Source organism: Hetaerina americana, unplaced genomic scaffold (genome assembly GCF_022747635.1).
Source record: "Hetaerina americana unplaced genomic scaffold, ioHetAmer1.1.p SCAF_3, whole genome shotgun sequence".
Lineage (NCBI taxonomy): Eukaryota > Metazoa > Arthropoda > Insecta > Odonata > Calopterygidae > Hetaerina > Hetaerina americana.
The window spans coordinates 86786775-86799033 of record NW_027286874.1 but is presented as its reverse complement, the minus strand read 5'-3'; positions in this window follow the sequence as shown (position 1 = coordinate 86799033).

Here is a 12259-nt window from a genome sequence, read left to right as displayed (position 1 = left end):
AAAACGTTCACGAAATATTTTTTTAAGAATTTCCCGTTGTGTTTAGGTTGGCTATGCCAGTAAATTTAAATTACAAAACGTAATCATAATTGATCATTATTAAAGCATATAATGTTGAAGAGCACACACAGAATTAATACCAATGCAACGGTGTGGTGAAAATCGCCGTGTCACCAAAGCAAATCTGTGAAAGAGGCTATCAATTTTTTTATTCGACGCGCCGCGCGGTGTGGCGATTAATCTCGTTATTTCACTAATTGAAGGCGAATGTTCGAAAAAGTGCGAATTATGTTGTAATGAATGTTAAGGTGTATTGTCTTTATTGGATTCATTGGCTGTCAAAAGAGGTGTCTTAAATGGATGTCCAAAAGATTAATTCCCCTGTGAATCCTGATAACCTTCCAAATTGGAGGAGTATTTATCATATAGTTGGCAAATTTGGAAACGGCTGTAATTATCTTCAAATTTCACCGAAAACACCTTTCTCCTCGAATGAAAACGGTGAACGGGAAAGTGAGTCTGTAAATACAGCGAGCAGACTGGGGTAGCTTATATATATATGCATACAATGGCAGACGTAAATGATAAGATACGCGTATGTATGCTTAATGGATAGGTGTTTCAGTTAAGGAAGGTCAACTTCTGAGCGCGGGTTGAAAAAATCACTCGAATGTTGGCTGAAAAAAATCACGTTGATTATTTTGGCAAATACGTGGAAAAATTATCGTTGGGGGGATGAGAGTGGAATTCAGGTAATTTTAGTATATTATTTATTCTGTGTGTGTGTCGTGGGGAGGGATGCGAGATAAGTCTCCTTCGACAAACTTGTTAAATCAATGAGTAATTGTTTACTTCTAATGATAACTGAAACTACATCCTTCATCATTCGACTTTGAAGCTTTATAGGCACCGTTAAAATACCAGTTGATTTGAAAGGTAAGTAGGTTTACCCTTGGATAATGCTTGGTGTCCTGTTAACGTCGGGAAATTGTTAATCGAGTTTGTGGCATTTTTCCTTTAGTTCCGTGCTGCACTCAAAATCGTTAAATCTATTCCGGGAGTTAATTAATAGCATGGGGGATCGATCAGTCAATCAATCAAAGAGGACGGAGTGGGATTGGAGACAGTAGGTGCCAAAGAATTTGGTGCTCAGAGAGCGAACGCTTCAAGGTGCCAAACCAAGTTCGCTTTTCACCATTTGGCATCGGATGGATTAAACGCGCACTCATATCCCTTTCAAAAGCCTTGTTAAAATATTATTTTGGAAATGATTTGTACGCCATTTCGACATGTTAATTTCTCCAACTGGTTATTAGGTGTAATAATTTCATCCAGTTCAATTTGGGAGTGGAACCTCAGCGATGAAGCTATTTTTCGCGGCACTATCGGGAACTGTCTTCCAGCTGGGTATTAACGAAAGCGACTTTTGAGAAGGATTAAAGGTGGAAATAATCGATTCAGATTTAATAATTTATTTAAATTTTCCCTTAGATCCTAACACTAAAAGCCTTAGCAGCTCCCCCCCACCCCTATCTTTCCAGTCGCGCCTCCCCCGTCGGTCCGAAATCATCCCACTCATCAACGGCCACTCACTTATCGGTGAGTAGCCCTTTTTATCGGCTAGCTCCAAGGGCCATCGATCCCAGTACCATTTACCATCATGTTGTGGTATTAATGAAATTATTCATTTATAAATTCATATCCGTATGTATAATAATTACTAGAGCTCTCAAGAAAGTAACTCACGTTTCGGCCTAGCTTGGTGGTGGGTACGGCTAGAGCCACCATCTTGGTGTCTAAAGGTCCCTACACTCAGCACACATCTTGATGTAATAGTTTGCTCGCTGCGAGCTGTTAAAATGTGCGCTGCAATAGTAAATCCCGCGAGTTGTGAAGTGCGATCTGTGTATAGGTTTTTACTGACAAAAAACCACCAGCCTATTGAAATTCATAGGCAACTTTGTGAAGTGTACAGAGACGGAAAAATGAGGGAAGGCGGAGTGAGGCAGTGCTGCATTCAGTTTTAAAATGGCCGCACCATTGTTCCCGAAGGGGGCCGCAGTGGTCGACCTAGCCTTGTGACAGGTGAACTGGCATTGAAACATGCCAATTTTTGGGCATCATGGACATTTGTTCGTTCACTCTCACTAGTTTTGTTAGTTTTGACGCACACATACACACTTCTCCGTGGTGTTTTTATTTGGCCGAGCCAATCGTCGGTTTTATGTGCCTGGAACCACTCCAGAAAGTGGCGTCGGGGCATTTTGCCGCCCTTATTGAACGTCCGCTCTTTTGAGGGAGGGCCACCTGTTGAAGGATTTTCTCCAGCGTTTGGGTGACACCAGGGTGAGGGGGTGGGAGGTAGTGGGCGGGGGTGAAGCTCGAATTAGGAGGCGGGGATGAAACAGAAAAGGGAGAGTGGGAGAAAATCGATTGCGAACCTATCGAACGAATCTGATCGCAAAATAGGAAAAAGTATCCATGTCCGAAACCGTTCGATTCATCGGGGAGGTAGGATAGTCGGTCGTTTCTTCATGTGCCTTCACATTGATGCAAACGCATGGAAGATTCAGTGAAATTACGAAACAGAACTACTCGTCCTTAGATGTCAGAGAACTTTATTATAATACTTTAAAATAAAATAAAAACAAAAATTTATTTGGAGTATATTATTATATGAATGCGAAACTCAAACATTGGGAAAGAGGGAAAAAGGCTTGATTGGAAGCAACGGAAATGTGAATTGGGGAAGAATAGCAAGAACAAGATGGACGGATAAGAAAATCGGCATAGAAGTATTGAGAGAAATTAAAGAGGAAAGGAAATTAATAAAAGAGATGGAGAAAAGAAAAATTAAATTTGTTGGACATGTACTTAGGCATAAAAACTTCCTGGAAAATATAATGGAGGGGAAAATAATATTACAAAAAGGAGGCGGAAGGCCAAGAAAGAAATTTTTAGTTGATTTAAAAAAGTACAACGAACTGAAAAGAACGGCAATGGAGAGAGACCAATGGCTGAAACGACAAGGTTCCACCTTAAGAAGATGATGATGGCTTGATGAATCCTAAAAAGTTAAGTTGTCTTAATGGGTAGCCTTTTGTTTAAAAAATGGGCTTGGCAGTCCAGTGAGTAGACCTCTCGATCAGTCCTGAGGGCTTGGGTTCGATTTCGGGTGACGACTTCGGCAGCTTCAGTTTCACTCAAACTGTTTGAAGTGTTACAAGTGTGCCCGGGTACCTGATTGTCCTGGGTAGTCATAAGCAGCGAAGGGATATAAAGTGGGTCCCCTGTCCTGATGTGTGAATTTCACACGCCGTTGGGCTTAGTATCAGGTGAGCTCTACTCTCACCTGTCAAGCTAACCTTTGAATTAAATAATGTGGATCTACTAATTAAATGTAGGTTTTCGCCGGTCGATTTAATCTATTTCACGTCGTCATCGGCATCAAAATAAATTCTTGTCAACACAATGCCATATTTTGACTTGCTTTCTTAACATCTACTCTCCACGTGCATACTATATCTTCAAATGTCTATTCTTTTCATCTATTTCTCGACTTTCTCAATCTTCTCCTTTCAATCACAGCCTCCAGAGTCACACTACCTATCTCTTCATTTAACTTTTGGTGGTTTCAGATTGCCTCCAATTTACGCTCTTCCTCTTTTCTCTTAGATCAGATGTCTAATCTATACGACACTACGCCCCATTTATAAGTGTACTTGCATGTGAGTGTTCGTATTGATCTCTTTTCTAAATTCTTACATAGGATTTTCTCACCAATTACCCCCGCTTTGAAAATAATTTTTAAACTAACGAAATTATTCCTCTCTGTTTCTTGTTAAAATAAATTTTCTTCCAAAATTCGTACGACAACTGTTCTGATAGAGTAAAACGCTCTTAAGATATATTATAGATTTGATGAATCCAAAATTTTATTTTTTCTATTAAATTATTTGGTGATCATGAAACATCCTTTACTTATGAGTACATTTTAAATGTATCAAGATAGTTTTCGGAGGTGAGCACTTTGACTGTATCAAAGCAAAAGTTGCGCTGGCAACCATCTAGTAATTAATTAAAATTGAAATGTCAACATTTCATCACTAAAAATTGCCCTCGCTGATATTTTATTAATTAAAGGAGAAGCTACTCAATTTTCCCCATAAAACGAATTTATGTAACTGGTATCGATGTTTCCTTACCATAGTCAGCCTGATTAGAGTTTAGACGCATCGAAATCGTCTAGTATACAGTCAATAGTATTTCAGCAATATTTCCTCCTTTCAGGAATTTAGCTCATTTCAGCGACATTTCCCCTCGTCCGTTTAGCTTTTAAAGATTATCTTTACTGCAAACCATTGCCGCTTATAATTGCAATGTCTGCACTCGCAATTCTTCGCGCCCTCGGCCAAGGAGGCGAGAACTTCTGAACTCATTTTGTGGGAAGCGAGTGGGTGCCGCCAAACCCACTCTCCTTTTCGTCATCGCCCCTCCCGCCCCCGCCAGCGGCGCGAGTAACAGACGGAGTCATCATTTGACCCGCTCTAATTGGTCGCTTGTGGTGGCTGTGATGACCCCGGCGCGGCTGGAGGTCACGGCCGAGAGCTTGCCTCGTCCTTAAAAACCATTTCGCCGCACCGTTCTCAATGGTCGACGTGCTATGCCGTGCTCGCTGCCCGAACGTCAGACTACCGACTGATACACAATGATCATCGCCTTCCTTGCTATCTATTCAGCACTATTTACGCGGCGGGAGTTTAGGTCTTTGATTGAAGAATTCGACCTTCGTGGTTTTACGTGAAAGGGGCTTTACAGCCCAATGTATAGAATTTTGGGATGCTTGCCAGAGGTTAGGGAATTCATATCTCGGATGCGTATTGGTAACACCATCTGAAATCTAAGCGGCGAGAATTTTTTAATTACTTGAACCTCAAAGAAACTGCGGAAGATGCCGCGACAGTACCTTTTAACAGAGACATCCGCCAAATATGCATTACAATGCAGTAATTTCAGAGAAAAAAAATCATTTGCATTGACCGGGATTCGAACTCGGTTACCTCAATGTCTGGCCGAGTGCTTTAACCAGTTAAGCTACCGAGGCGTCCTCTTCGAATCGTAAGAAGACTCCTCGGTTGCTTAACTGGCTTAATCACCCGAACGGGCATCGAGGGATCCGGGTGCGAATCCCGGTCAAGGCGAATGATTTTTACACTCTGAAATTGTTGCATCGTATCTTGAACCTCGTTGTAAACTGATTGGTTTCATGGATAGTAACTAGTTCTCTTGTAACTAGTTTCCCTTAATGTATTGCAGTCACAGAGGTTAGGCCTTAGTTTGGGGTGAGGTCTAGCCATTTCTAACAAAAACAAACTTTGTATTTGATTGCTGTACGTGGTAGTATCCTTAGGTATGAATAAGGAAAACAAAACGCTTCCACATTGGTGAAGTGGCATTTTGAGCGTACGTAGCTGCGTAGCAGGCAGAAAACTGAAAGTAAATAATGACGAGGACAAAAACTCAAGTCCTCACCAGCAACATCAACAATAAAAGTTGTTAGATCTCACGGTCAAATAAGGTAAATATGAAGACGGGGAAACGTATAGCAACTATTAGTTAGTTCCTGAAGGCTCTTGCCGCGGCGCGAAAGAAACGTTGATTTACGTTAAGCACCGTACGAAGGAGCATGCTTGAAAACCGCTTTCCATCCACAATAATTCACAATAACATTAGTTTTCAATAGGTTATGGAAGAGCCTATCCCGAACTAAGCTTTGAAGTGCGTAAAATCCACAGTTCCTTGGCATTTGAGGCCTTTCCCTATTCCACCATTCGATTTATCGCGATGTTCTAGTAAACAGAGTATAGCACCGCTTGGACTGGGTTATCCGAAGACATCACCCGCGACTGGAACCCGAGAACCAATGGTAGGACGTCACAAAACCTCTCGATAGTCATCAAACGCAGTTTTCGCGCGAACGCAGTTCGCATTAAAATCGATTGCAGGCGCTATGGTTTGGTGGCATTGATTCGTTTTGATAAAAAAAACTAGGTGCATTCGTTTGAAAACACGGGGCGATACTTTTAATATTTGAACTAAGTTTAACCGAATCGGAACTTGCAATTTTGTCAATATTTATGTTAGGAAATAAATTATTCTAGTTTTCTGGAACAATCCGTGACCAAGCCTCGCATAGAGTACTTAATGGTACCCAATTTGTCATTTTATTCACCCATCCCCAGTGGCGCAAACGACCTCATTTGTCTCTCTGGTTCTCACACCCGCCAGTTTTGTCATTTTTCTTGACCTCATTAAAAGAATTTCCCGGTTTATATATATATCTTTGTTCGCTCCCTGTCACTTTATTTGAGGTCCAATTTATTTTCTTCGGTAGACCGTCGCGTGTGAAGGCAACGTGTGTGGTGGATACTACCCCCCCAACTTCGTCACCGAAAGCCGAGACGAGTGATAAATTATCGCGAAACTTTTATTTTTTGTCAAACCTTTCCGCCTCAGGCGTGGAGCTTTCTTTGGTGTGCACCCAAATCTTTGGGTCAAGGTCTCACGTGCGCAGAACCCCAGGGGGAGGGAATCCCGTGCTTTCCTCGAAGGGTGACGGAGTTGACCCATTTCTCTACCCCCGAAGTTCCCTTTAACAGCTGAAGGTGGTTTCTCCTCTCAAAGCACGCCATGTCCCCTAAACTCCTGCTCTTCTTTTTGCTATCCTTTCTTCTCCACGTTGTACAAAGCGACCTCGACGAGTGTATGCATAAACAGAGAAATAAAGAAAAAACAGCGATGTCTGGAGCTCTCGCGGGAATGTATTTTTTTGCAAATTGAGTGCGAAGCGCGCGCCCTTGACTCGAAATTTTTTCCCGAATTAATCATTTCTGACGGAAGTTGGCATGGTGCTCTTCATGGAGAGCGGGACGTCGTCATAAAGTTTTTTTTTGCATGTTTCTCGTTTCAGACGCCTTGTAGACTCCTTTCGTGGCTGATTGACAAGTGTTCAAGGGACTGCTTGTGTCATAACTCGTTAACAACTGACCCAGGGAAACGTTTCGTCCAAGTGATTACCCCACCCCTACCGTCAGTATTCAAACGGGAACACCAGTATCGTTGACGTTTTATGAGGTACAGGATTTTTACGACCACGCATTTCTCGGAATCTCTATCTTTTCCCAAGGCCCGTGGGCTCAAAAATTCATTTGAATGATGTATGAGATGCAAATACTGAATTTTCATTAAATAAAGATTAATGTAATTAACTTGGAAGTTTATATTCGGTAAAGGCTGTGATAGAGTGGAGGAGGACTGCGATAGAGTGACAAGCGAGGAAGAGATAGATTAGAGATAGGCATGTTAGATGGAATGAAAGGAGGGGAATGTGTGGAATTGAAGAAAAATTTAACGTAGTGTCGGTTTTCACGTTGTTTTTTTGTCGGCAGATGCAAAGTTTGTATTATTGTTCCGTCTGTGACCAACCGAAATCTACTGTAACAGTAGAATGCCAATACCAATAATAATGAAAATAGGGGGAATTATGTTTCATGATTCTTGAATTTAGTTAGCTCACTTTTGAAGTGACTATATTATGTATTGGGTATCAGAATATAAAACTATTTTCGCCATTTTCTTCTCTGATTTAAATTTTTATTTTTTTGGATTTTAGAATTTTTGTCTTTTTTCTCAGCAGGATGCAGTCATATCAGTTTCACGATCACGCGAGACATGGAGGGAGAAGTAAGAGGGGAATGCTGACATCTTCTCGAATTCGGTTGATAATCAACGTGCGCTGTCATTCGCTAAGTTCCATATCATTGAAATGCAGTAATTTCAAAGCGTAAAATCTTTCCCTTTGACCGGGAGTCAATACCATTTGTTTGAAACTGGCTTCCAACTGGCTAATTAGCTTCTCCCTAGATGCAAGCGCGCCAGGAATGATTCTTCGCCGGCCATTTTCCCACCGTAGAGGTTGTTGTATTAGGGAGTGCTATCCGCGGGAAATTTATGTCTGCTGTGGCCGTTGCCATGGTGTATATTGAGAGCGATGAGGAAATACGGGTTTAATGACGAGTTTTTATTTTATAATTTGTTATTAATTTTATTCGTATTCAAAACCATTTTGTCGTTAAATATAGCGGAGGAACCTTCAACGAGGATGTAAGAGAGGATGACTCCCCCTTTTGTGACCCTCTCTGTGAGAGATACCGTTTTAACGTGTAAATACCCAAATTCATTTTTTTCAGCTTATTTATTCCTTTTCGCCTTCCATGAAAAGGAATATAATGTATTTTCGTTCGGTAACCTTGCAAATCCGTGTGACTTATATATGTATATATATGTGTCTATATATATATATAAACACACATATATATATATATATATATATATATATATATATATATATATATATATATAGACATATATATATATATATATATATATAGACATATATATATATATATATATATATATATATATATATATATATATATATATATATATATATATATATAGACACATATATATATATATATATATATATATATAGACACATATATATATATATATATATATATATATATATATATATATATATATATATATATATGTATATATGTGTTTATATATATATATACACACACATATGCATATATATATGCCAATGTAATACAATGCGAAATGATGCGTGGAACTCTTTTCCTGCAATGATTATTTAAACCTTCGAGCGGGCGGGCCTGAAAATTATCTATCACTCTTTCGGCTGTGCAGTTAAACTTCTTAGTGTTTCATTTGCATGCGTCACTTCCAAGTGTTTGCTTTGCAGTTGTCCTCAATTTATTAAAAAAATAAGTTTAGGAATTATCAAAAAGTGGATGTTTTTCATTTTTTTATATTTTCTGTTTTTGATCGTCTCATAGGTAGGGCGGCATGCTGAGGCGAAAGAATAGTGAACAAGCGATTGTACAGAGTTAGCTGTCCTTAGGGTATGTATGAAGTAATAACCCATAATGGACTGTGGGAGGTTTTTCGATCATATAAAATAAAGATTATTTTCAGTGGTGCTTAAGGGAAGATTACTAAGTAAAAGTATTTTCTCATCCTTATATTCTTTATGATAAAAAAATGAGCGTGTGAAATTTCCTCTCAGGTGTTTTTAGCAAACAACATACAGCGTTATTCCAACTGAAATGATTCATCTCAAGACCGCCTACAGAACCATGTCCGCGTTGCATAAGCTAGAGTGCAAGACGCCAAATAAGCGTTCAAAAGGTCATTAAAAATAGCTCTGGAATAAGTCACGGGTTAATGTTGCGTATTAGTGCTTTGAGTCGATTTCGGAGTGCGAATTCTTGTTCGGAATAATTTTACATTGACCAGTGAACGTTTATCATTTCGTCCCCACATATATCTCTATATTTCAGGATGGTTAGAACATTTATATCCAATGATAAACAAATGGAAAATTAATATGATAGGTTTTAAAACAAAGTACATTTTCATTTGGAATATGTTTTTATCGGTGTAATCAAACTGTGACTATGGTCACGATTTGTGTACTTATGTGTTGCCTCAACATTGAATTCGTGTTCAAACATATCTGCGCCTTTCGGGGAATTTTTAAATATAATATCTTTAAACAGATATCACTTTAAATAATTAAAGTGATATCTGTTCACTTGAAAATTCGCTGAAAGGCTTGAAATTTATACAGTGATCAATTTGGCCGCTGTTTTATGTAGGATGTGATCATAATTTAGACCGTGAAAGTCAATGTCTCATGATTTGAAATAGATTCTGTCACTCACTCACTCTCTACCTTTGGTATTTTATTGATTAGTCCGTTTCCCACCCGAAGAACGGTTAGATAGGTGAAAGGAAAGCTTAACAGGTGCTCAACCTCTCCGGCTGGTACAACTCAAACCATTCTGGCTGGCAGAGGGAGCAGTTCAACCCCCGTGTCGTTCGGGGCTTCTCAGAGGTCTGCTCAAAAAAATAACAGCCTTGATCACTGTGGGGTGACACCTGACCTATACTCGAGACTTTCCAGACCTATTACATTACACTCTCTACCCTGTTTTCACGGGTAAGAAATATTTTAAAAACTCTTTTAACTGAGTGTATAAGGTTTCTCATGGTTCGCACTCCCTTCAACCTATTGGTGTTCTCAAACGTGTTGTGCTAAATTTAATTTTGTGAATGCGTTTGGGGGATGATAGTGGTACGGATCTAATAGGTGCAGTTGGGACGATAGGGCCGACATTTTGGTTAATTTAAAACGAAATGAGAGAATTTTTGATTTTTCACTCGTTGAGTGAAATAGCGATGAAAATAAAGATGCGCGACAGTGGGGATGGACAAATTTTTATAAAATGATGCAACGGAGAGTTACCACTACGTAGTTGAAAGAGTTTTAAGCGCGTGGAAATTTTATGCACACCGAAAGTACATTGTTTTTTATTACTTTCCATGCATTTCTTGTGAAACTGGTTTCGAATTCTACACCCAGTCGGTCAATTTATGATTTTCCCTCGCAATGTTTTCCCTCAACAATTTATACTCTTCTCGGTGGCTTTTTTTTCTCTACAATCTTTTCGTAATGTTGGCACCCCAAGGATAGCAGATGTTGAAAAGGTACTTGCCGAGGGTATCCGTCGAAAAATAGTTCTTTTCGGGAAGAAACTTTGCGCCGACCATTTCTCTTCCATGAACAATGAAAGTTACCAGAGGAAGAAGCTTCAATTCCCTTAATATTTGAACCATTTGGTTTCGTCATATTTTACGTCAGGAATAGCGACGTGTTGTTCTATAAAAAACGCCATGTCTTCTGAAGTAGATAATGTGGAATCAGGACTTGATGAATGCAGCCGAAAATTCGCTCTGAAAAAACCTGGAACTGTTAATTTTGTATGTTATGTCGGTTCCATTTCGAAGCGAGCGTCGTTGGCCCTTCGTTCTCACCTTCAAGGCTTTCTCTATTCACGGATGTTTTTTAGGGCCCGGGAAAATGTTTTTTAGGGGCACAGGTGGGGCGTTATGATTGTTAAATTTTTCTTCCCCAATGCCTCCACCTCGATCCGAAGATCCCTCTCGCTTTCATACTTCTTTTGATTCAGTGGGTCAGGAGGAGGATGTGGGGAGAGGGACTGCCGACGGTAATCTCATGCCCGGCGACGTACCTCCTCTCTCCGTCGCGGCTGCCCCTCGCCGCACGGCACGCTAGACCGCCCCGCGTCGGTTAGGTACGCCACCACCCGCGCACGCCGTCGTATGATTTATCGGCCGGCGGAGCCCTTAACCGGGTGCGGTCTGCGTGAAGGTCTTCTCCTTCACCCTTGTCCTCCCTCACAAGGCCGCCCTGTGGTTCTTCTCGACATGCAAAGATGGGAGGCGAGGTTTCGTGATCCGTGCAACAAAAAAGGGTTGGCACCTTCGTTGAGGAAGGAGAATTCCATTTCCCAGGTTTTTGTGGAGAAGGTATTGTTAGGTTTACATGATCAATACCAACCACTTCGTTCTCAAAGTTTGTTTCTCCACGACCAGCGTCGGTGCCGCTCTCTCCCGCCCTTAAATAGTGTCATACGCAGGTGTAACTCTTCTTTATCCTTTGGTCGATGATTTTTGAATGTTCCAGAATTATTCTTTGAGAGCAGTCGTCTAATAATGTTACGTGTATGATTAACAAACCCTAATAATATAAAATTATGTCATGGATGAATAATAATCTTCTTTGCTGGAATTTTTCATCCCTTCTTGTATGGGCTTTCCTAAAGATTTCCCAATGATATGTTAATTAGGTTCCTAAAGAGCCAGCCTTTTCTAATGTTCTATAAACTAGTTGAAATTAATGACAATACAAATCGGTTATAATTTTTAACTCTGTCCAATCTCAGTACATTTCCAGAAAATCTCATCAATCACTCGCATAGCAATATTTTACTTTGCTGTGCGATACTTTTAGCTAATTCAGCAATGATGTCTTCCATCACTTTGATCGATATTTTAATCGAGCCAAATTTGTTGGTTTTGTATTTCAATGGTTCACAACACTTATTTCTTATACAGTTGTGCTTGGCCTTGTAAATTTATGGTGACCACGATATTGCCGACTATTTATGCTTTTTCCAATTCATGTAGTTAGAACCTTCAAGTCCTTCAACTACCAAATCATACATTATCTCGCAAAATGTGGAATATACGTGGAAACTATGTACTAAAAATATTGGTATTTATTTAATCAATATTATGAATCCAA